The sequence below is a fragment of the Phyllobates terribilis genome, unplaced genomic scaffold (assembly GCF_046119375.1).
Source record: "Phyllobates terribilis strain yellow unplaced genomic scaffold, ASM4611937v1 Scaffold_763__1_contigs__length_703860, whole genome shotgun sequence".
Classification (NCBI taxonomy): domain Eukaryota; kingdom Metazoa; phylum Chordata; class Amphibia; order Anura; family Dendrobatidae; genus Phyllobates; species Phyllobates terribilis.
Window position 1 is genome coordinate 544903 of NW_027363523.1, and position 23323 is coordinate 568225.

General features: G+C 45.3%; 18 non-coding genes across 18 annotated transcripts; all 18 read left to right on the forward strand.

Moving 5' to 3' along the window:
* Nucleotides 1-101: 101 nt before the first annotated feature.
* On the forward strand, nt 102-292 carry LOC141238815 (U2 spliceosomal RNA). Its single transcript, XR_012304264.1, has one exon. It is a non-coding gene; the product is annotated as a U2 spliceosomal RNA (small nuclear RNA).
* A 1115-nt stretch (nt 293-1407) lies between these two features.
* Nucleotides 1408-1598, forward strand: LOC141238816 (U2 spliceosomal RNA). Its single transcript, XR_012304265.1, has one exon. It is a non-coding gene; the product is annotated as a U2 spliceosomal RNA (small nuclear RNA).
* A 1113-nt stretch (nt 1599-2711) lies between these two features.
* Nucleotides 2712-2902, forward strand: LOC141238818 (U2 spliceosomal RNA). The gene has a single exon (XR_012304267.1). It is a non-coding gene; the product is annotated as a U2 spliceosomal RNA (small nuclear RNA).
* Nucleotides 2903-4022: 1120 nt separating this feature from the next.
* LOC141238819 (U2 spliceosomal RNA) lies at nt 4023-4213 on the forward strand. Its single transcript, XR_012304268.1, has one exon. It is a non-coding gene; the product is annotated as a U2 spliceosomal RNA (small nuclear RNA).
* A 1115-nt stretch (nt 4214-5328) lies between these two features.
* LOC141238820 (U2 spliceosomal RNA) lies at nt 5329-5519 on the forward strand. Its single transcript, XR_012304269.1, has one exon. It is a non-coding gene; the product is annotated as a U2 spliceosomal RNA (small nuclear RNA).
* Nucleotides 5520-6638: 1119 nt separating this feature from the next.
* LOC141238821 (U2 spliceosomal RNA) lies at nt 6639-6829 on the forward strand. The gene has a single exon (XR_012304270.1). It is a non-coding gene; the product is annotated as a U2 spliceosomal RNA (small nuclear RNA).
* Nucleotides 6830-7947: 1118 nt separating this feature from the next.
* On the forward strand, nt 7948-8138 carry LOC141238822 (U2 spliceosomal RNA). Its single transcript, XR_012304271.1, has one exon. It is a non-coding gene; the product is annotated as a U2 spliceosomal RNA (small nuclear RNA).
* Nucleotides 8139-9259: 1121 nt separating this feature from the next.
* On the forward strand, nt 9260-9450 carry LOC141238823 (U2 spliceosomal RNA). The gene has a single exon (XR_012304272.1). It is a non-coding gene; the product is annotated as a U2 spliceosomal RNA (small nuclear RNA).
* Nucleotides 9451-10572: 1122 nt separating this feature from the next.
* LOC141238824 (U2 spliceosomal RNA) lies at nt 10573-10763 on the forward strand. Its single transcript, XR_012304273.1, has one exon. It is a non-coding gene; the product is annotated as a U2 spliceosomal RNA (small nuclear RNA).
* A 1120-nt stretch (nt 10764-11883) lies between these two features.
* Nucleotides 11884-12074, forward strand: LOC141238825 (U2 spliceosomal RNA). The gene has a single exon (XR_012304274.1). It is a non-coding gene; the product is annotated as a U2 spliceosomal RNA (small nuclear RNA).
* A 1119-nt stretch (nt 12075-13193) lies between these two features.
* LOC141238826 (U2 spliceosomal RNA) lies at nt 13194-13384 on the forward strand. The gene has a single exon (XR_012304275.1). It is a non-coding gene; the product is annotated as a U2 spliceosomal RNA (small nuclear RNA).
* Nucleotides 13385-14503: 1119 nt separating this feature from the next.
* Nucleotides 14504-14694, forward strand: LOC141238910 (U2 spliceosomal RNA). The gene has a single exon (XR_012304354.1). It is a non-coding gene; the product is annotated as a U2 spliceosomal RNA (small nuclear RNA).
* Nucleotides 14695-15813: 1119 nt separating this feature from the next.
* LOC141238938 (U2 spliceosomal RNA) lies at nt 15814-16004 on the forward strand. Its single transcript, XR_012304381.1, has one exon. It is a non-coding gene; the product is annotated as a U2 spliceosomal RNA (small nuclear RNA).
* Nucleotides 16005-17120: 1116 nt separating this feature from the next.
* On the forward strand, nt 17121-17311 carry LOC141238906 (U2 spliceosomal RNA). Its single transcript, XR_012304351.1, has one exon. It is a non-coding gene; the product is annotated as a U2 spliceosomal RNA (small nuclear RNA).
* Nucleotides 17312-18430: 1119 nt separating this feature from the next.
* LOC141238827 (U2 spliceosomal RNA) lies at nt 18431-18621 on the forward strand. Its single transcript, XR_012304276.1, has one exon. It is a non-coding gene; the product is annotated as a U2 spliceosomal RNA (small nuclear RNA).
* A 1120-nt stretch (nt 18622-19741) lies between these two features.
* LOC141238930 (U2 spliceosomal RNA) lies at nt 19742-19932 on the forward strand. The gene has a single exon (XR_012304373.1). It is a non-coding gene; the product is annotated as a U2 spliceosomal RNA (small nuclear RNA).
* Nucleotides 19933-21055: 1123 nt separating this feature from the next.
* On the forward strand, nt 21056-21246 carry LOC141238829 (U2 spliceosomal RNA). Its single transcript, XR_012304278.1, has one exon. It is a non-coding gene; the product is annotated as a U2 spliceosomal RNA (small nuclear RNA).
* A 1121-nt stretch (nt 21247-22367) lies between these two features.
* LOC141238830 (U2 spliceosomal RNA) lies at nt 22368-22558 on the forward strand. Its single transcript, XR_012304279.1, has one exon. It is a non-coding gene; the product is annotated as a U2 spliceosomal RNA (small nuclear RNA).
* Nucleotides 22559-23323: the final 765 nt, after the last annotated feature.

The following is a 23323-nucleotide window of genomic DNA, read 5'->3' on the forward strand; positions in this document are numbered from 1 at the left end:
GTTGACAGCATGTCTTCTTAACGGGAGTCCAGGTGGCCATCTCCACAAATGGACTTTTCAGAATCCTTGGGTGGCACCGTAGTCGGAAACCAATTCTGGTTATCGCTTCTCGGCCTTTTGGCTAAGATCAAGTGTAGTATCTGTTCTTATCAGTTTAATATCTGATACGTCCCCTATCTGGGGACCATATATTAAATGGATTTTTAGAACAGGGAGATGGAAAAAGAGCTTGCTCTGTCCACTCCACGCATTGACCTGGTATTGCAGTATCTCCAGGACCGGTGCACCCCTTCTTTAATGCAGTTTCTAAAATCAGAAAGAATTGAATTCAATGCTTTTTGTTCATTTGGCTTGTTTGTCGGATTTTGGGATGGACTCTTTGGCTTTGCTTTTCTTCTCCTCATTGGATTTTTCATGTTAAAAGTTGCAGAAGCCAGATGACAAGCTCATTTTGGTTCAACTTCAGCAACTGTGCATTGCATTGCCATGTAATGTAATGCAATGCTATCTATCTAGCTCTCCCTCTATACTTCCTTTTGGATAAACAGACATATTAGGCAAGCATTTTGGAGCTTTCACCTAAATAACTACAGGTGGTGAGATAAGCTGCACAATATAATTGACCTTTCAGTATACTGTTGCACACACACCATCTATTTAGCAAATGCCCTTGTTATCAACAGCAGCCTTTTAAACTCACCTGAGCTAACAGGTATGTGAGCTGGTTACTCTGCTGCGCTTAAAATTTCTTTTTTGGTTTGCTACAATGCCTTTTCTGAAACGTTGTCTCCCTCTGCTGGAACACTGACTTCTTTCATTTAATGCCTGCAGACTATAAAAGAGAAACCAACCCAAAAAGTTTGGTTGATTAGTCTGTGGCATTCTTTTAAACTGTTGCTTATGGCGGTCTCTGTGAGCTTCTCAGTGACATTCAGCCATCCAGGTATCCCGCCTGCAGTAGACGGAATGTGGCAATGGAACGCTGGCTGCGCGTGTCATAATAGGCTCTGAGCCTTTATATACCTGCGCACAGCAGCAGCCACCTTCAGTCTGCTGCTGGACAGCCAGCAGCAGCAGCAGCAGCAGGAGAGGTAATTAATCAGCAACCCTCCTGCTAAGGGTAGACAGCTGCTCGTTCCACCCCCCCGCCTTAATTGGTTCTCCTCCCTTCCAAAGGTGTTGAGGCGGGTGGGAACAGCCGGGGGTTGAGGGTACTGTGCTAAAAGAGGTGGAGTTATGCAGATCTAAAACGCGTGGATTGCAGCAGCAGCAAGCCGAAAAGTGCAGGCATGTGAGGGATCTAGAGGTTGACAGCATGTCTTCTTAACGGGAGTCCAGGTGGCCATCTCCACAAATGGACTTTTCAGAATCCTTGGGTGGCACCGTAGTCGGAAACCAATTCTGGTTATCGCTTCTCGGCCTTTTGGCTAAGATCAAGTGTAGTATCTGTTCTTATCAGTTTAATATCTGATACGTCCCCTATCTGGGGACCATATATTAAATGGATTTTTAGAACAGGGAGATGGAAAAAGAGCTTGCTCTGTCCACTCCACGCATTGACCTGGTATTGCAGTATCTCCAGGACCGGTGCACCCCTTCTTTAATGCAGTTTCTAAAATCAGAAAGAATTGAATTCAATGCTTTTTGTTCATTTGGCTTGTTTGTCGGATTTTGGGATGGACTCTTTGGCTTTGCTTTTCTTCTCCTCATTGGATTTTTCATGTTAAAAGTTGCAGAAGCCAGATGACAAGCTCATTTTGGTTCAACTTCAGCAACTGTGCATTGCATTGCCATGTAATGTAATGCAATGCTATCTATCTAGCTCTCCCTCTATACTTCCTTTTGGATAAACAGACATATTAGGCAAGCATTTTGGAGCTTTCACCTAAATAACTACAGGTGGTGAGATAAGCTGCACAATATAATTGACCTTTCAGTATATTGTTGCACACACACCATCTATTTAGCAAATGCCCTTGTTATCAACAGCAGCCTTTTAAACTCACCTGAGCTAACAGGTATGTGAGCTGGTTACTCTGCTGCGCTTAAAATTTCTTTTTTGGTTTGCTACAATGCCTTTTCTGAAACGTTGTCTCCCTCTGCTGGAACACTGACTTGTTTCATTTAATGCCTGCAGACTATAAAAGAGAAACCAACCCAAAAAGTTTGGTTGATTAGTCTGTGGCATTCTTTTAAACTGTTGCTTATGGCGGTCTCTGTGAGCTTCTCAGTGACATTCAGCCATCCAGGTATCCCGCCTGCAGTAGACGGAATGTGGCAATGGAACGCTGGCTGCGCGTGTCATAATAGGCTCTGAGCCTTTATATACCTGCGCACAGCAGCAGCCACCTTCAGTCTGCTGCTGGACAGCCAGCAGCAGCAGCAGGAGAGGTAATTAATCAGCAACCCTCCTGCTAAGGGTAGACAGCTGCTCGTTCCACCCCCCCCCCCGCCTTAATTGGTTCTCCTCCCTTCCAACGGTGTTGAGGCGGGTGGGAACAGCCGGGGGTTGAGGGTACTGTGCTAAAAGAGGTGGAGTTATGCAGATCTAAAACGCGTGGATTGCAGCAGCAGCAAGCCGAAAAGTGCAGGCATGTGAGGGATCTAGAGGTTGACAGCATGTCTTCTTAACGGGAGTCCAGGTGGCCATCTCCACAAATGGACTTTTCAGAATCCTTGGGTGGCACCGTAGTCGGAAACCAATTCTGGTTATCGCTTCTCGGCCTTTTGGCTAAGATCAAGTGTAGTATCTGTTCTTATCAGTTTAATATCTGATACGTCCCCTATCTGGGGACCATATATTAAATGGATTTTTAGAACAGGGAGATGGAAAAAGAGCTTGCTCTGTCCACTCCACGCATTGACCTGGTATTGCAGTATCTCCAGGACCGGTGCACCCCTTCTTTAATGCAGTTTCTAAAATCAGAAAGAATTGAATTCAATGCTTTTTGTTCATTTGGCTTGTTTGTCGGATTTTGGGATGGACTCTTTGGCTTTGCTTTTCTTCTCCTCATTGGATTTTTCATGTTAAAAGTTGCAGAAGCCAGATGACAAGCTCATTTTGGTTCAACTTCAGCAACTGTGCATTGCATTGCCATGTAATGTAATGCAATGCTATCTATCTAGCTCTCCCTCTATACTTCCTTTTGGATAAACAGACATATTAGGCAAGCATTTTGGAGCTTTCACCTAAATAACTACAGGTGGTGAGATAAGCTGCACAATATAATTGACCTTTCAGTATACTGTTGCACACACACCATCTATTTAGCAAATGCCCTTGTTATCAACAGCAGCCTTTTAAACTCACCTGAGCTAACAGGTATGTGAGCTGGTTACTCTGCTGCGCTTAAAATTTCTTTTTTGGTTTGCTACAATGCCTTTTCTGAAACGTTGTCTCCCTCTGCTGGAACACTGACTTCTTTCATTTAATGCCTGCAGACTATAAAAGAGAAACCAACCCAAAAAGTTTGGTTGATTAGTCTGTGGCATTCTTTTAAACTGTTGCTTATGGCGGTCTCTGTGAGCTTCTCAGTGACATTCAGCCATCCAGGTATCCCGCCTGCAGTAGACGGAATGTGGCAATGGAACGCTGGCTGCGCGTGTCATAATAGGCTCTGAGCCTTTATATACCTGCGCACAGCAGCAGCCACCTTCAGTCTGCTGCTGGACAGCCAGCAGCAACAACAGCAGCAGGAGAGGTAATTAATCAGCAACCCTCCTGCTAAGGGTAGACAGCTGCTCGTTCCACCCCCCCCCCCCGCCTTAATTGGTTCTCCTCCCTTCCAACGGTGTTGAGGCGGGTGGGAACAGCCGGGGGTTGAGGGTACTGTGCTAAAAGAGGTGGAGTTATGCAGATCTAAAACGCGTGGATTGCAGCAGCAGCAAGCCGAAAAGTGCAGGCATGTGAGGGATCTAGAGGTTGACAGCATGTCTTCTTAACGGGAGTCCAGGTGGCCATCTCCACAAATGGACTTTTCAGAATCCTTGGGTGGCACCGTAGTCGGAAACCAATTCTGGTTATCGCTTCTCGGCCTTTTGGCTAAGATCAAGTGTAGTATCTGTTCTTATCAGTTTAATATCTGATACGTCCCCTATCTGGGGACCATATATTAAATGGATTTTTAGAACAGGGAGATGGAAAAAGAGCTTGCTCTGTCCACTCCACGCATTGACCTGGTATTGCAGTATCTCCAGGACCGGTGCACCCCTTCTTTAATGCAGTTTCTAAAATCAGAAAGAATTGAATTCAATGCTTTTTGTTCATTTGGCTTGTTTGTCGGATTTTGGGATGGACTCTTTGGCTTTGCTTTTCTTCTCCTCATTGGATTTTTCATGTTAAAAGTTGCAGAAGCCAGATGACAAGCTCATTTTGGTTCAACTTCAGCAACTGTGCATTGCATTGCCATGTAATGTAATGCAATGCTATCTATCTAGCTCTCCCTCTATACTTCCTTTTGGATAAACAGACATATTAGGCAAGCATTTTGGAGCTTTCACCTAAATAACTACAGGTGGTGAGATAAGCTGCACAATATAATTGACCTTTCAGTATACTGTTGCACACACACCATCTATTTAGCAAATGCCCTTGTTCTCAACAGCAGCCTTTTAAACTCACCTGAGCTAACAGGTATGTGAGCTGGTTACTCTGCTGCGCTTAAAATTTCTTTTTTGGTTTGCTACAATGCCTTTTCTGAAACGTTGTCTCCCTCTGCTGGAACACTGACTTCTTTCATTTAATGCCTGCAGACTATAAAAGAGAAACCAACCCAAAAAGTTTGGTTGATTAGTCTGTGGCATTCTTTTAAACTGTTGCTTATGGCGGTCTCTGTGAGCTTCTCAGTGACATTCAGCCATCCAGGTATCCCGCCTGCAGTAGACGGAATGTGGCAATGGAACGCTGGCTGCGCGTGTCATAATAGGCTCTGAGCCTTTATATACCTGCGCACAGCAGCAGCCACCTTCAGTCTGCTGCTGGACAGCCAGCAGCAGCAGCAGCAGCAGGAGAGGTAATTAATCAGCAACCCTCCTGCTAAGGGTAGACAGCTGCTCGTTCCACCCCCCCGCCTTAATTGGTTCTCCTCCCTTCCAAAGGTGTTGAGGCGGGTGGGAACAGCCGGGGGTTGAGGGTACTGTGCTAAAAGAGGTGGAGTTATGCAGATCTAAAACGCGTGGATTGCAGCAGCAGCAAGCCGAAAAGTGCAGGCATGTGAGGGATCTAGAGGTTGACAGCATGTCTTCTTAACGGGAGTCCAGGTGGCCATCTCCACAAATGGACTTTTCAGAATCCTTGGGTGGCACCGTAGTCGGAAACCAATTCTGGTTATCGCTTCTCGGCCTTTTGGCTAAGATCAAGTGTAGTATCTGTTCTTATCAGTTTAATATCTGATACGTCCCCTATCTGGGGACCATATATTAAATGGATTTTTAGAACAGGGAGATGGAAAAAGAGCTTGCTCTGTCCACTCCACGCATTGACCTGGTATTGCAGTATCTCCAGGACCGGTGCACCCCTTCTTTAATGCAGTTTCTAAAATCAGAAAGAATTGAATTCAATGCTTTTTGTTCATTTGGCTTGTTTGTCGGATTTTGGGATGGACTCTTTGGCTTTGCTTTTCTTCTCCTCATTGGATTTTTCATGTTAAAAGTTGCAGAAGCCAGATGACAAGCTCATTTTGGTTCAACTTCAGCAACTGTGCATTGCATTGCCATGTAATGTAATGCAATGCTATCTATCTAGCTCTCCCTCTATACTTCCTTTTGGATAAACAGACATATTAGGCAAGCATTTTGGAGCTTTCACCTAAATAACTACAGGTGGTGAGATAAGCTGCACAATATAATTGACCTTTCAGTATATTGTTGCACACACACCATCTATTTAGCAAATGCCCTTGTTATCAACAGCAGCCTTTTAAACTCACCTGAGCTAACAGGTATGTGAGCTGGTTACTCTGCTGCGCTTAAAATTTCTTTTTTGGTTTGCTACAATGCCTTTTCTGAAACGTTGTCTCCCTCTGCTGGAACACTGACTTGTTTCATTTAATGCCTGCAGACTATAAAAGAGAAACCAACCCAAAAAGTTTGGTTGATTAGTCTGTGGCATTCTTTTAAACTGTTGCTTATGGCGGTCTCTGTGAGCTTCTCAGTGACATTCAGCCATCCAGGTATCCCGCCTGCAGTAGACGGAATGTGGCAATGGAACGCTGGCTGCGCGTGTCATAATAGGCTCTGAGCCTTTATATACCTGCGCACAGCAGCAGCCACCTTCAGTCTGCTGCTGGACAGCCAGCAGCAGCAGCAGCAGCAGGAGAGGTAATTAATCAGCAACCCTCCTGCTAAGGGTAGACAGCTGCTCGTTCCACCCCCCCCCCCGCCTTAATTGGTTCTCCTCCCTTCCAACGGTGTTGAGGCGGGTGGGAACAGCCGGGGGTTGAGGGTACTGTGCTAAAAGAGGTGGAGTTATGCAGATCTAAAACGCGTGGATTGCAGCAGCAGCAAGCCGAAAAGTGCAGGCATGTGAGGGATCTAGAGGTTGACAGCATGTCTTCTTAACGGGAGTCCAGGTGGCCATCTCCACAAATGGACTTTTCAGAATCCTTGGGTGGCACCGTAGTCGGAAACCAATTCTGGTTATCGCTTCTCGGCCTTTTGGCTAAGATCAAGTGTAGTATCTGTTCTTATCAGTTTAATATCTGATACGTCCCCTATCTGGGGACCATATATTAAATGGATTTTTAGAACAGGGAGATGGAAAAAGAGCTTGCTCTGTCCACTCCACGCATTGACCTGGTATTGCAGTATCTCCAGGACCGGTGCACCCCTTCTTTAATGCAGTTTCTAAAATCAGAAAGAATTGAATTCAATGCTTTTTGTTCATTTGGCTTGTTTGTCGGATTTTGGGATGGACTCTTTGGCTTTGCTTTTCTTCTCCTCATTGGATTTTTCATGTTAAAAGTTGCAGAAGCCAGATGACAAGCTCATTTTGGTTCAACTTCAGCAACTGTGCATTGCATTGCCATGTAATGTAATGCAATGCTATCTATCTAGCTCTCCCTCTATACTTCCTTTTGGATAAACAGACATATTAGGCAAGCATTTTGGAGCTTTCACCTAAATAACTACAGGTGGTGAGATAAGCTGCACAATATAATTGACCTTTCAGTATATTGTTGCACACACACCATCTATTTAGCAAATGCCCTTGTTATCAACAGCAGCCTTTTAAACTCACCTGAGCTAACAGGTATGTGAGCTGGTTACTCTGCTGCGCTTAAAATTTCTTTTTTGGTTTGCTACAATGCCTTTTCTGAAACGTTGTCTCCCTCTGCTGGAACACTGACTTCTTTCATTTAATGCCTGCAGACTATAAAAGAGAAACCAACCCAAAAAGTTTGGTTGATTAGTCTGTGGCATTCTTTTAAACTGTTGCTTATGGCGGTCTCTGTGAGCTTCTCAGTGACATTCAGCCATCCAGGTATCCCGCCTGCAGTAGACGGAATGTGGCAATGGAACGCTGGCTGCGCGTGTCATAATAGGCTCTGAGCCTTTATATACCTGCGCACAGCAGCAGCCACCTTCAGTCTGCTGCTGGACAGCCAGCAGCAGCAGCAGCAGCAGGAGAGGTAATTAATCAGCAACCCTCCTGCTAAGGGTAGACATCTGCTCGTTCCACCCCCCCCCCGCCTTAATTGGTTCTCCTCCCTTCCAACGGTGTTGAGGCGGGTGGGAACAGCCGGGGGTTGAGGGTACTGTGCTAAAAGAGGTGGAGTTATGCAGATCTAAAACGCGTGGATTGCAGCAGCAGCAAGCCGAAAAGTGCAGGCATGTGAGGGATCTAGAGGTTGACAGCATGTCTTCTTAACGGGAGTCCAGGTGGCCATCTCCACAAATGGACTTTTCAGAATCCTTGGGTGGCACCGTAGTCGGAAACCAATTCTGGTTATCGCTTCTCGGCCTTTTGGCTAAGATCAAGTGTAGTATCTGTTCTTATCAGTTTAATATCTGATACGTCCCCTATCTGGGGACCATATATTAAATGGATTTTTAGAACAGGGAGATGGAAAAAGAGCTTGCTCTGTCCACTCCACGCATTGACCTGGTATTGCAGTATCTCCAGGACCGGTGCACCCCTTCTTTAATGCAGTTTCTAAAATCAGAAAGAATTGAATTCAATGCTTTTTGTTCATTTGGCTTGTTTGTCGGATTTTGGGATGGACTCTTTGGCTTTGCTTTTCTTCTCCTCATTGGATTTTTCATGTTAAAAGTTGCAGAAGCCAGATGACAAGCTCATTTTGGTTCAACTTCAGCAACTGTGCATTGCATTGCCATGTAATGTAATGCAATGCTATCTATCTAGCTCTCCCTCTATACTTCCTTTTGGATAAACAGACATATTAGGCAAGCATTTTGGAGCTTTCACCTAAATAACTACAGGTGGTGAGATAAGCTGCACAATATAATTGACCTTTCAGTATATTGTTGCACACACACCATCTATTTAGCAAATGCCCTTGTTATCAACAGCTGCCTTTTAAACTCACCTGAGCTAACAGGTATGTGAGCTGGTTACTCTGCTGCGCTTAAAATTTCTTTTTTGGTTTGCTACAATGCCTTTTCTGAAACGTTGTCTCCCTCTGCTGGAACACTGACTTCTTTCATTTAATGCCTGCAGACTATAAAAGAGAAACCAACCCAAAAAGTTTGGTTGATTAGTCTGTGGCATTCTTTTAAACTGTTGCTTATGGCGGTCTCTGTGAGCTTCTCAGTGACATTCAGCCATCCAGGTATCCCGCCTGCAGTAGACGGAATGTGGCAATGGAACGCTGGCTGCGCGTGTCATAATAGGCTCTGAGCCTTTATATACCTGCGCACAGCAGCAGCCACCTTCAGTCTGCTGCTGGACAGCCAGCAGCAGCAGCAGCAGCAGCAGGAGAGGTAATTAATCAGCAACCCTCCTGCTAAGGGTAGACAGCTGCTCGTTCCACCCCCCCCCCGCCTTAATTGGTTCTCCTCCCTTCCAACGGTGTTGAGGCGGGAGGGAACAGCCGGGGGTTGAGGGTACTGTGCTAAAAGAGGTGGAGTTATGCAGATCTAAAACGCGTGGATTGCAGCAGCAGCAAGCCGAAAAGTGCAGGCATGTGAGGGATCTAGAGGTTGACAGCATGTCTTCTTAACGGGAGTCCAGGTGGCCATCTCCACAAATGGACTTTTCAGAATCCTTGGGTGGCACCGTAGTCGGAAACCAATTCTGGTTATCGCTTCTCGGCCTTTTGGCTAAGATCAAGTGTAGTATCTGTTCTTATCAGTTTAATATCTGATACGTCCCCTATCTGGGGACCATATATTAAATGGATTTTTAGAACAGGGAGATGGAAAAAGAGCTTGCTCTGTCCACTCCACGCATTGACCTGGTATTGCAGTATCTCCAGGACCGGTGCACCCCTTCTTTAATGCAGTTTCTAAAATCAGAAAGAATTGAATTCAATGCTTTTTGTTCATTTGGCTTGTTTGTCGGATTTTGGGATGGACTCTTTGGCTTTGCTTTTCTTCTCCTCATTGGATTTTTCATGTTAAAAGTTGCAGAAGCCAGATGACAAGCTCATTTTGGTTCAACTTCAGCAACTGTGCATTGCATTGCCATGTAATGTAATGCAATGCTATCTATCTAGCTCTCCCTCTATACTTCCTTTTGGATAAACAGACATATTAGGCAAGCATTTTGGAGCTTTCACCTAAATAACTACAGGTGGTGAGATAAGCTGCACAATATAATTGACCTTTCAGTATATTGTTGCACACACACCATCTATTTAGCAAATGCCCTTGTTATCAACAGCAGCCTTTTAAACTCACCTGAGCTAACAGGTATGTGAGCTGGTTACTCTGCTGCGCTTAAAATTTCTTTTTTGGTTTGCTACAATGCCTTTTCTGAAACGTTGTCTCCCTCTGCTGGAACACTGACTTCTTTCATTTAATGCCTGCAGACTATAAAAGAGAAACCAACCCAAAAAGTTTGGTTGATTAGTCTGTGGCATTCTTTTAAACTGTTGCTTATGGCGGTCTCTGTGAGCTTCTCAGTGACATTCAGCCATCCAGGTATCCCGCCTGCAGTAGACGGAATGTGGCAATGGAACGCTGGCTGCGCGTGTCATAATAGGCTCTGAGCCTTTATATACCTGCGCACAGCAGCAGCCACCTTCAGTCTGCTGCTGGACAGCCAGCAGCAGCAGCAGCAGCAGCAGGAGAGGTAATTAATCAGCAACCCTCCTGCTAAGGGTAGACAGCTGCTCGTTCCACCCCCCCCCCCGCCTTAATTGGTTCTCCTCCCTTCCAACGGTGTTGAGGCGGGTGGGAACAGCCGGGGGTTGAGGGTACTGTGCTAAAAGAGGTGGAGTTATGCAGATCTAAAACGCGTGGATTGCAGCAGCAGCAAGCCGAAAAGTGCAGGCATGTGAGGGATCTAGAGGTTGACAGCATGTCTTCTTAACGGGAGTCCAGGTGGCCATCTCCACAAATGGACTTTTCAGAATCCTTGGGTGGCACCGTAGTCGGAAACCAATTCTGGTTATCGCTTCTCGGCCTTTTGGCTAAGATCAAGTGTAGTATCTGTTCTTATCAGTTTAATATCTGATACGTCCCCTATCTGGGGACCATATATTAAATGGATTTTTAGAACAGGGAGATGGAAAAAGAGCTTGCTCTGTCCACTCCACGCATTGACCTGGTATTGCAGTATCTCCAGGACCGGTGCACCCCTTCTTTAATGCAGTTTCTAAAATCAGAAAGAATTGAATTCAATGCTTTTTGTTCATTTGGCTTGTTTGTCGGATTTTGGGATGGACTCTTTGGCTTTGCTTTTCTTCTCCTCATTGGATTTTTCATGTTAAAAGTTGCAGAAGCCAGATGACAAGCTCATTTTGGTTCAACTTCAGCAACTGTGCATTGCATTGCCATGTAATGTAATGCAATGCTATCTATCTAGCTCTCCCTCTATACTTCCTTTTGGATAAACAGACATATTAGGCAAGCATTTTGGAGCTTTCACCTAAATAACTACAGGTGGTGAGATAAGCTGCACAATATAATTGACCTTTCAGTATATTGTTGCACACACACCATCTATTTAGCAAATGCCCTTGTTATCAACAGCAGCCTTTTAAACTCACCTGAGCTAACAGGTATGTGAGCTGGTTACTCTGCTGCGCTTAAAATTTCTTTTTTGGTTTGCTACAATGCCTTTTCTGAAACGTTGTCTCCCTCTGCTGGAACACTGACTTCTTTCATTTAATGCCTGCAGACTATAAAAGAGAAACCAACCCAAAAAGTTTGGTTGATTAGTCTGTGGCATTCTTTTAAACTGTTGCTTATGGCGGTCTCTGTGAGCTTCTCAGTGACATTCAGCCATCCAGGTATCCCGCCTGCAGTAGACGGAATGTGGCAATGGAACGCTGGCTGCGCGTGTCATAATAGGCTCTGAGCCTTTATATACCTGCGCACAGCAGCAGCCACCTTCAGTCTGCTGCTGGACAGCCAGCAGCAGCAGCAGCAGCAGGAGAGGTAATTAATCAGCAACCCTCCTGCTAAGGGTAGACAGCTGCTCATTCCACCCCCCCCCCCCGCCTTAATTGGTTCTCCTCCCTTCCAACGGTGTTGAGGCGGGTGGGAACAGCCGGGGGTTGAGGGTACTGTGCTAAAAGAGGTGGAGTTATGCAGATCTAAAACGCGTGGATTGCAGCAGCAGCAAGCCGAAAAGTGCAGGCATGTGAGGGATCTAGAGGTTGACAGCATGTCTTCTTAACGGGAGTCCAGGTGGCCATCTCCACAAATGGACTTTTCAGAATCCTTGGGTGGCACCGTAGTCGGAAACCAATTCTGGTTATCGCTTCTCGGCCTTTTGGCTAAGATCAAGTGTAGTATCTGTTCTTATCAGTTTAATATCTGATACGTCCCCTATCTGGGGACCATATATTAAATGGATTTTTAGAACAGGGAGATGGAAAAAGAGCTTGCTCTGTCCACTCCACGCATTGACCTGGTATTGCAGTATCTCCAGGACCGGTGCACCCCTTCTTTAATGCAGTTTCTAAAATCAGAAAGAATTGAATTCAATGCTTTTTGTTCATTTGGCTTGTTTGTCGGATTTTGGGATGGACTCTTTGGCTTTTCTTTTCTTCTCCTCATTGGATTTTTCATGTTAAAAGTTGCAGAAGCCAGATGACAAGCTCATTTTGGTTCAACTTCAGCAACTGTGCATTGCATTGCCATGTAATGTAATGCAATGCTATCTATCTAGCTCTCCCTCTATACTTCCTTTTGGATAAACAGACATATTAGGCAAGCATTTTGGAGCTTTCACCTAAATAGCTACAGGTGGTGAGATAAGCTGCACAATATAATTGACCTTTCAGTATATTGTTGCACACACACCATCTATTTAGCAAATGACCTTGTTATCAACAACAGCCTTTTAAACTCACCTGAGCTAACAGGTATGTGAGCTGGTTACTCTGCTGCGCTTAAAATTTCTTTTTTGGTTTGCTACAATGCCTTTTCTGAAACGTTGTCTCCCTCTGCTGGAACACTGACTTCTTTCATTTAATGCCTGCAGACTATAAAAGAGAAACCAACCCAAAAAGTTTGGTTGATTAGTCTGTGGCATTCTTTTAAACTGTTGCTTATGGCGGTCTCTGTGAGCTTCTCAGTGACATTCAGCCATCCAGGTATCCCGCCTGCAGTAGACGGAATGTGGCAATGGAACGCTGGCTGCGCGTGTCATAATAGGCTCTGAGCCTTTATATACCTGCGCACAGCAGCAGCCACCTTCAGTCTGCTGCTGGACAGCCAGCAGCAGCAGCAGCAGCAGGAGAGGTAATTAATCAGCAACCCTCCTGCTAAGGGTAGACAGCTGCTCGTTCCACCCCCCCCCCCGCCTTAATTGGTTCTCCTCCCTTCCAACGGTGTTGAGGCGGGTGGGAACAGCCGGGGGTTGAGGGTACTGTGCTAAAAGAGGTGGAGTTATGCAGATCTAAAACGCGTGGATTGCAGCAGCAGCAAGCCGAAAAGTGCAGGCATGTGAGGGATCTAGAGGTTGACAGCATGTCTTCTTAACGGGAGTCCAGGTGGCCATCTCCACAAATGGACTTTTCAGAATCCTTGGGTGGCACCGTAGTCGGAAACCAATTCTGGTTATCGCTTCTCGGCCTTTTGGCTAAGATCAAGTGTAGTATCTGTTCTTATCAGTTTAATATCTGATACGTCCCCTATCTGGGGACCATATATTAAATGGATTTTTAGAACAGGGAGATGGAAAAAGAGCTTGCTCTGTCCACTCCACGCATTGACCTGGTATTGCAGTATCTCCAGGACCGGTGCACCCCTTCTTTAATGCAGTTTCTAAAATCAGAAAGAATTGAATTCAATGCTTTTTGTTCATTTGGCTTGTTTGTCGGATTTTGGGATGGACTCTTTGGCTTTGCTTTTCTTCTCCTCATTGGATTTTTCATGTTAAAAGTTGCAGAAGCCAGATGACAAGCTCATTTTGGTTCAACTTCAGCAACTGTGCATTGCATTGCCATGTAATGTAATGCAATGCTATCTATCTAGCTCTCCCTCTATACTTCCTTTTGGATAAACAGACATATTAGGCAAGCATTTTGGAGCTTTCACCTAAATAACTACAGGTGGTGAGATAAGCTGCACAATATAATTGACCTTTCAGTATATTGTTGCACACACACCATCTATTTAGCAAATGCCCTTGTTATCAACAGCAGCCTTTTAAACTCACCTGAGCTAACAGGTATGTGAGCTGGTTACTCTGCTGCGCTTAAAATTTCTTTTTTGGTTTGCTACAATGCCTTTTCTGAAACGTTGTCTCCCTCTGCTGGAACACTGACTTCTTTCATTTAATGCCTGCAGACTATAAAAGAGAAACCAACCCAAAAAGTTTGGTTGATTAGTCTGTGGCATTCTTTTAAACTGTTGCTTATGGCGGTCTCTGTGAGCTTCTCAGTGACATTCAGCCATCCAGGTATCCCGCCTGCAGTAGACGGAATGTGGCAATGGAACGCTGGCTGCGCGTGTCATAATAGGCTCTGAGCCTTTATATACCTGCGCACAGCAGCAGCCACCTTCAGTCTGCTGCTGGACAGCCAGCAGCAGCAGCAGCAGCAGGAGAGGTAATTAATCAGCAACCCTCCTGCTAAGGGTAGACAGCTGCTCGTTCCACCCCCCCCCCCGCCTTAATTGGTTCTCCTCCCTTCCAACGGTGTTGAGGCGGGTGGGAACAGCCGGGGGTTGAGGGTACTGTGCTAAAAGAGGTGGAGTTATGCAGATCTAAAACGCGTGGATTGCAGCAGCAGCAAGCCGAAAAGTGCAGGCATGTGAGGGATCTAGAGGTTGACAGCATGTCTTCTTAACGGGAGTCCAGGTGGCCATCTCCACAAATGGACTTTTCAGAATCCTTGGGTGGCACCGTAGTCGGAAACCAATTCTGGTTATTGCTTCTCGGCCTTTTGGCTAAGATCAAGTGTAGTATCTGTTCTTATCAGTTTAATATCTGATACGTCCCCTATCTGGGGACCATATATTAAATGGATTTTTAGAACAGGGAGATGGAAAAAGAGCTTGCTCTGTCCACTCCACGCATTGACCTGGTATTGCAGTATCTCCAGGACCGGTGCACCCCTTCTTTAATGCAGTTTCTAAAATCAGAAAGAATTGAATTCAATGCTTTTTGTTCATTTGGCTTGTTTGTCGGATTTTGGGATGGACTCTTTGGCTTTGCTTTTCTTCTCCTCATTGGATTTTTCATGTTAAAAGTTGCAGAAGCCAGATGACAAGCTCATTTTGGTTCAACTTCAGCAACTGTGCATTGCATTGCCATGTAATGTAATGCAATGCTATCTATCTAGCTCTCCCTCTATACTTCCTTTTGGATAAACAGACATATTAGGCAAGCATTTTGGAGCTTTCACCTAAATAACTACAGGTGGTGAGATAAGCTGCACAATATAATTGACCTTTCAGTATATTGTTGCACACACACCATCTATTTAGCAAATGCCCTTGTTATCAACAGCAGCCTTTTAAACTCACCTGAGCTAACAGGTATGTGAGCTGGTTACTCTGCTGCGCTTAAAATTTCTTTTTTGGTTTGCTACAATGCCTTTTCTGAAACGTTGTCTCCCTCTGCTGGAACACTGACTTCTTTCATTTAATGCCTGCAGACTATAAAAGAGAAACCAACCCAAAAAGTTTGGTTGATTAGTCTGTGGCATTCTTTTAAACTGTTGCTTATGGCGGTCTCTGTGAGCTTCTCAGTGACATTCAGCCATCCAGGTATCCCGCCTGCAGTAGACGGAATGTGGCAATGGAACGCTGGCTGCGCGTGTCATAATAGGCTCTGAGCCTTTATATACCTGCGCACAGCAGCAGCCACCTTCAGTCTGCTGCTGGACAGCCAGCAGCAGCAGCAGCAGCAGGAGAGGTAATTAATCAGCAACCCTCCTGCTAAGGGTAGACAGCTGCTCATTCCACCCCCCCCCCCGCCTTAATTGGTTCTCCTCCCTTCCAACGGTGTTGAGGCGGGTGGGAACAGCCGGGGGTTGAGGGTACTGTGCTAAAAGAGGTGGAGTTATGCAGATCTAAAACGCGTGGATTGCAGCAGCAGCAAGCCGAAAAGTGCAGGCATGTGAGGGATCTAGAGGTTGACAGCATGTCTTCTTAACGGGAGTCCAGGTGGCCATCTTAACAAATGGACTTTTCAGAATCCTTGGGTGGCACCGTAGTCGGAAACCAATTCTGGTTATCGCTTCTCGGCCTTTTGGCTAAGATCAAGTGTAGTATCTGTTCTTATCAGTTTAATATCTGATACGTCCCCTATCTGGGGACCATATATTAAAGGGATTTTTAGAACAGGGAGATGGAAAAAGAGCTTGCTCTGTCCACTCCACGCATTGACCTGGTATTGCAGTATCTCCAGGACCGGTGCACCCCTTCTTTAATGCAGTTTCTAAAATCAGAAAGAATTGAATTCAATGCTTTTTGTTCATTTGGCTTGTTTGTCGGATTTTGGGATGGACTCTTTGGCTTTTCTTTTCTTCTCCTCATTGGATTTTTCATGTTAAAAGTTGCAGAAGCCAGATGACAAGCTCATTTTGGTTCAACTTCAGCAACTGTGCATTGCATTGCCATGTAATGTAATGCAATGCTATCTATCTAGCTCTCCCTCTATACTTCCTTTTGGATAAACAGACATATTAGGCAAGCATTTTGGAGCTTTCACCTAAATAACTACAGGTGGTGAGATAAGCTGCACAATATAATTGACCTTTCAGTATATTGTTGCACACACACCATCTATTTAGCAAATGCCCTTGTTATCAACAGCAGCCTTTTAAACTCACCTGAGCTAACAGGTATGTGAGCTGGTTACTCTGCTGCGCTTAAAATTTCTTTTTTGGTTTGCTACAATGCCTTTTCTGAAACGTTGTTTCCCTCTGCTGGAACACTGACTTCTTTCATTTAATGCCTGCAGACTATAAAAGAGAAACCAACCCAAAAAGTTTGGTTGATTAGTCTGTGGCATTCTTTTAAACTGTTGCTTATGGCGGTCTCTGTGAGCTTCTCAGTGACATTCAGCCATCCAGGTATCCCGCCTGCAGTAGACGGAATGTGGCAATGGAACGCTGGCTGCGCGTGTCATAATAGGCTCTGAGCCTTTATATACCTGCGCACAGCAGCAGCCACCTTCAGTCTGCTGCTGGACAGCCAGCAGCAGCAGCAGCAGGAGAGGTAATTAATCAGCAACCCTCCTGCTAAGGGTAGACAGCTGCTCGTTCCACCCCCCCCCCCGCCTTAATTGGTTCTCCTCCCTTCCAACGGTGTTGAGGCGGGTGGGAACAGCCGGGGGTTGAGGGTACTGTGCTAAAAGAGGTGGAGTTATGCAGATCTAAAACGCGTGGATTGCAGCAGCAGCAAGCCGAAAAGTGCAGGCATGTGAGGGATCTAGAGGTTGACAGCATGTCTTCTTAACGGGAGTCCAGGTGGCCATCTCCACAAATGGACTTTTCAAAATCCTTGGGTGGCACCGTAGTCGGAAACCAATTCTGGTTATCGCTTCTCGGCCTTTTGGCTAAGATCAAGTGTAGTATCTGTTCTTATCAGTTTAATATCTGATACGTCCCCTATCTGGGGACCATTTATTAAATGGATTTTTAGAACAGGGAGATGGAAAAAGAGCTTGCTCTGTCCACTCCACGCATTGACCTGGTATTGCAGTATCTCCAGGACCGGTGCACCCCTTCTTTAATGCAGTTTCTAAAATCAGAAAGAATTGAATTCAATGCTTTTTGTTCATTTGGCTTGTTTGTCGGATTTTGGGATGGACTCTTTGGCTTTGCTTTTCTTCTCCTCATTGGATTTTTCATGTTAAAAGTTGCAGAAGCCAGATGACAAGCTCATTTTGGTTCAACTTCAGCAACTGTGCATTGCATTGCCATGTAATGTAATGCAATGCTATCTATCTAGCTCTCCCTCTATACTTCCTTTTGGATAAACAGACATATTAGGCAAGCATTTTGGAGCTTTCACCTAAATAACTACAGGTGGTGAGATAAGCTGCACAATATAATTGACCTTTCAGTATATTGTTGCACACACACCATCTATTTAGCAAATGCCCTTGTTATCAACAGCAGCCTTTTAAACTCACCTGAGCTAACAGGTATGTGAGCTGGTTACTCTGCTGCTCTTAAAATTTCTTTTTTGGTTTGCTACAATGCCTTTTCTGAAACGTTGTCTCCCTCTGCTGGAACACTGACTTCTTTCATTTAATGCCTGCAGACTATAAAAGAGAAACCAACCCAAAAAGTTTGGTTGATTAGTCTGTGGCATTCTTTTAAACTGTTGCTTATGGCGGTCTCTGTGAGCTTCTCAGTGACATTCAGCCATCCAGGTATCCCGCCTGCAGTAGACGGAATGTGGCAATGGAACGCTGGCTGCGCGTGTCATAATAGGCTCTGAGCCTTTATATACCTGCGCACAGCAGCAGCCACCTTCAGTCTGCTGCTGGACAGCCAGCAGCAGCAGCAGCAGCAGGAGAGGTAATTAATCAGCAACCCTCCTGCTAAGGGTAGACAGCTGCTCGTTCCACCCCCCCCCCCGCCTTAATTGGTTCTCCTCCCTTCCAACGGTGTTGAGGCGGGTGGGAACAGCCGGGGGTTGAGGGTACTGTGCTAAAAGAGGTGGAGTTATGCAGATCTAAAACGCGTGGATTGCAGCAGCAGCAAGCCGAAAAGTGCAGGCATGTGAGGGATCTAGAGGTTGACAGCATGTCTTCTTAACGGGAGTCCAGGTGGCCATCTCCACAAATGGACTTTTCAGAATCCTTGGGTGGCACCGTAGTCGGAAACCAATTCTGGTTATCGCTTCTCGGCCTTTTGGCTAAGATCAAGTGTAGTATCTGTTCTTATCAGTTTAATATCTGATACGTCCCCTATCTGGGGACCATATATTAAATGGATTTTTAGAACAGGGAGATGGAAAAAGAGCTTGCTCTGTCCACTCCACGCATTGACCTGGTATTGCAGTATCTCCAGGACCGGTGCACCCCTTCTTTAATGCAGTTTCTAAAATCAGAAAGAATTGAATTCAATGCTTTTTGTTCATTTGGCTTGTTTGTCGGATTTTGGGATGGACTCTTTGGCTTCGCTTTTCTTCTCCTCATTGGATTTTTCATGTTAAAAGTTGCAGAAGCCAGATGACAAGCTCATTTTGGTTCAACTTCAGCAACTGTGCATTGCATTGCCATGTAATGTAATGCAATGCTATCTATCTAGCTCTCCCTCTATACTTCCTTTTGGATAAACAGACATATTAGGCAAGCATTTTGGAGCTTTCACCTAAATAACTACAGGTGGTGAGATAAGCTGCACAATATAATTGACCTTTCAGTATATTGTTGCACACACACCATCTATTTAGCAAATGCCCTTGTTATCAACAGCAGCCTTTTAAACTCACCTGAGCTAACAGGTATGTGAGCTGGTTACTCTGCTGCGCTTAAAATTTCTTTTTTGGTTTGCTACAATGCCTTTTCTGAAACGTTGTCTCCCTCTGCTGGAACACTGACTTCTTTCATTTAATGCCTGCAGACTATAAAAGAGAAACCAACCCAAAAAGTTTGGTTGATTAGTCTGTGGCATTCTTTTAAACTGTTGCTTATGGCGGTCTCTGTGAGCTTCTCAGTGACATTCAGCCATCCAGGTATCCCGCCTGCAGTAGACGGAATGTGGCAATGGAACGCTGGCTGCGCGTGTCATAATAGGCTCTGAGCCTTTATATACCTGCGCACAGCAGCAGCCACCTTCAGTCTGCTGCTGGACAGCCAGCAGCAGCAGCAGCAGCAGGAGAGGTAATTAATCAGCAACCCTCCTGCTAAGGGTAGACAGCTGCTCGTTCCACCCCCCCCCCCCGCCTTAATTGGTTCTCCTCCCTTCCAACGGTGTTGAGGCGGGTGGGAACAGCCGGGGGTTGAGGGTACTGTGCTAAAAGAGGTGGAGTTATGCAGATCTAAAACGCGTGGATTGCAGCAGCAGCAAGCCGAAAAGTGCAGGCATGTGAGGGATCTAGAGGTTGACAGCATGTCTTCTTAACGGGAGTCCAGGTGGCCATCTCCACAAATGGACTTTTCAGAATCCTTGGGTGGCACCGTAGTCGGAAACCAATTCTGGTTATCGCTTCTCGGCCTTTTGGCTAAGATCAAGTGTAGTATCTGTTCTTATCAGTTTAATATCTGATACGTCCCCTATCTGGGGACCATATATTAAATGGATTTTTAGAACAGGGAGATGGAAAAAGAGCTTGCTCTGTCCACTCCACGCATTGACCTGGTATTGCAGTATCTCCAGGACTGGTGCACCCCTTCTTTAATGCAGTTTCTAAAATCAGAAAGAATTGAATTCAATGCTTTTTGTTCATTTGGCTTGTTTGTCGGATTTTGGGATGGACTCTTTGGCTTTGCTTTTCTTCTCCTCATTGGATTTTTCATGTTAAAAGTTGCAGAAGCCAGATGACAAGCTCATTTTGGTTCAACTTCAGCAACTGTGCATTGCATTGCCATGTAATGTAATGCAATGCTATCTATCTAGCTCTCCCTCTATACTTCCGTTTGGATAAACAGACATATTAGGCAAGCATTTTGGAGCTTTCACCTAAATAACTACAGGTGGTGAGATAAGCTGCACAATATAATTGACCTTTCAGTATATTGTTGCACACACACCATCTATTTAGCAAATGCCCTTGTTATCAACAGCAGCCTTTTAAACTCACCTGAGCTAACAGGTATGTGAGCTGGTTACTCTGCTGCGCTTAAAATTTCTTTTTTGGTTTGCTACAATGCCTTTTCTGAAACGTTGTCTCCCTCTGCTGGAACACTGACTTCTTTCATTTAATGCCTGCAGACTATAAAAGAGAAACCAACCCAAAAAGTTTGGTTGATTAGTCTGTGGCATTCTTTTAAACTGTTGCTTATGGCGGTCTCTGTGAGCTTCTCAGTGACATTCAGCCATCCAGGTATCCCGCCTGCAGTAGACGGAATGTGGCAATGGAACGCTGGCTGCGCGTGTCATAATAGGCTCTGAGCCTTTATATACCTGCGCACAGCAGCAGCCACCTTCAGTCTGCTGCTGGACAGCCAGCAGCAGCAGCAGCAGCAGGAGAGGTAATTAATCAGCAACCCTCCTGCTAAGGGTAGACAGCTGCTCGTTCCACCCCCCCCCCCCCCCGCCTTAATTGGTTCTCCTCCCTTCCAACGGTGTTGAGGCGGGTGGGAACAGCTGGGGGTTGAGGGTACTGTGCTAAAAGAGGTGGAGTTATGCAGATCTAAAACGCGTGGATTGCAGCAGCAGCAAGCCGAAAAGTGCAGGCATGTGAGGGATCTAGAGGTTGACAGCATGTCTTCTTAACGGGAGTCCAGGTGGCCATCTCCACAAATGGACTTTTCAGAATCCTTGGGTGGCACCGTAGTCGGAAACCAATTCTGGTTATCGCTTCTCGGCCTTTTGGCTAAGATCAAGTGTAGTATCTGTTCTTATCAGTTTAATATCTGATACGTCCCCTATCTGGGGACCATATATTAAATGGATTTTTAGAACAGGGAGATGGAAAAAGAGCTTGCTCTGTCCACTCCACGCATTGACCTGGTATTGCAGTATCTCCAGGACCGGTGCACCCCTTCTTTAATGCAGTTTCTAAAATCAGAAAGAATTGAATTCAATGCTTTTTGTTCATTTGGCTTGTTTGTCGGATTTTGGGATGGACTCTTTGGCTTTGCTTTTCTTCTCCTCATTGGATTTTTCATGTTAAAAGTTGCAGAAGCCAGATGACAAGCTCATTTTGGTTCAACTTCAGCAACTGTGCATTGCATTGCCATGTAATGTAATGCAATGCTATCTATCTAGCTCTCCCTCTATACTTCCGTTTGGATAAACAGACATATTAGGCAAGCATTTTGGAGCTTTCACCTAAATAACTACAGGTGGTGAGATAAGCTGCACAATATAATTGACCTTTCAGTATATTGTTGCACACACACCATCTATTTAGCAAATGCCCTTGTTATCAACAGCAGCCTTTTAAACTCACCTGAGCTAACAGGTATGTGAGCTGGTTACTCTGCTGCGCTTAAAATTTCTTTTTTGGTTTGCTACAATGCCTTTTCTGAAACGTTGTCTCCCTCTGCTGGAACACTGACTTCTTTCATTTAATGCCTGCAGACTATAAAAGAGAAACCAACCCAAAAAGTTTGGTTGATTAGTCTGTGGCATTCTTTTAAACTGTTGCTTATGGCGGTCTCTGTGAGCTTCTCAGTGACATTCAGCCATCCAGGTATCCCGCCTGCAGTAGACGGAATGTGGCAATGGAACGCTGGCTGCGCGTGTCATAATAGGCTCTGAGCCTTTATATACCTGCGCACAGCAGCAGCCACCTTCAGTCTGCTGCTGGACAGCCAGCAGCAGCAGCAGCAGCAGGAGAGGTAATTAATCAGCAACCCTCCTGCTAAGGGTAGACAGCTGCTCGTTCCACCCCCCCCCCCCCGCCTTAATTGGTTCTCCTCCCTTCCAACGGTGTTGAGGCGGGTGGGAACAGCCGGGGGTTGAGGGTACTGTGCTAAAAGAGGTGGAGTTATGCAGATCTAAAACGCGTGGATTGCAGCAGCAGCAAGCCGAAAAGTGCAGGCATGTGAGGGATCTAGAGGTTGACAGCATGTCTTCTTAACGGGAGTCCAGGTGGCCATCTCCACAAATGGACTTTTCAGAATCCTTGGGTGGCACCGTAGTCGGAAACCAATTCTGGTTATCGCTTCTCGGCCTTTTGGCTAAGATCAAGTGTAGTATCTGTTCTTATCAGTTTAATATCTGATACGTCCCCTATCTGGGGACCATATATTAAATGGATTTTTAGAACAGGGAGATGGAAAAAGAGCTTGCTCTGTCCACTCCACGCATTGACCTGGTATTGCAGTATCTCCAGGACCGGTGCACCCCTTCTTTAATGCAGTTTCTAAAATCAGAAAGAATTGAATTCAATGCTTTTTGTTCATTTGGCTTGTTTGTCGGATTTTGGGATGGACTCTTTGGCTTTGCTTTTCTTCTCCTCATTGGATTTTTCATGTTAAAAGTTGCAGAAGCCAGATGACAAGCTCATTTTGGTTCAACTTCAGCAACTGTGCATTGCATTGCCATGTAATGTAATGCAATGCTATCTATCTAGCTCTCCCTCTATACTTCCTTTTGGATAAACAGACATATTAGGCAAGCATTTTGGAGCTTTCACCTAAATAACTACAGGTGGTGAGATAAGCTGCACAATATAATTGACCTTTCAGTATATTGTTGCACACACACCATCTATTTAGCAAATGCCCTTGTTATCAACAGCAGCCTTTTAAACTCACCTGAGCTAACAGGTATGTGAGCTGGTTACTCTGCTGCGCTTAAAATTTCTTTTTTGGTTTGCTACAATGCCTTTTCTGAAACGTTGTCTCCCTCTGCTGGAACACTGACTTCTTTCATTTAATGCCTGCAGACTATAAAAGAGAAACCAACCCAAAAAGTTTGGTTGATTAGTCTGTGGCATTCTTTTAAACTGTTGCTTATGGCGGTCTCTGTGAGCTTCTCAGTGACATTCAGCCATCCAGGTATCCCGCCTGCAGTAGACGGAATGTGGCAATGGAACGCTGGCTGCGCGTGTCATAATAGGCTCTGAGCCTTTATATACCTGCGCACAGCAGCAGCCACCTTCAGTCTGCTGC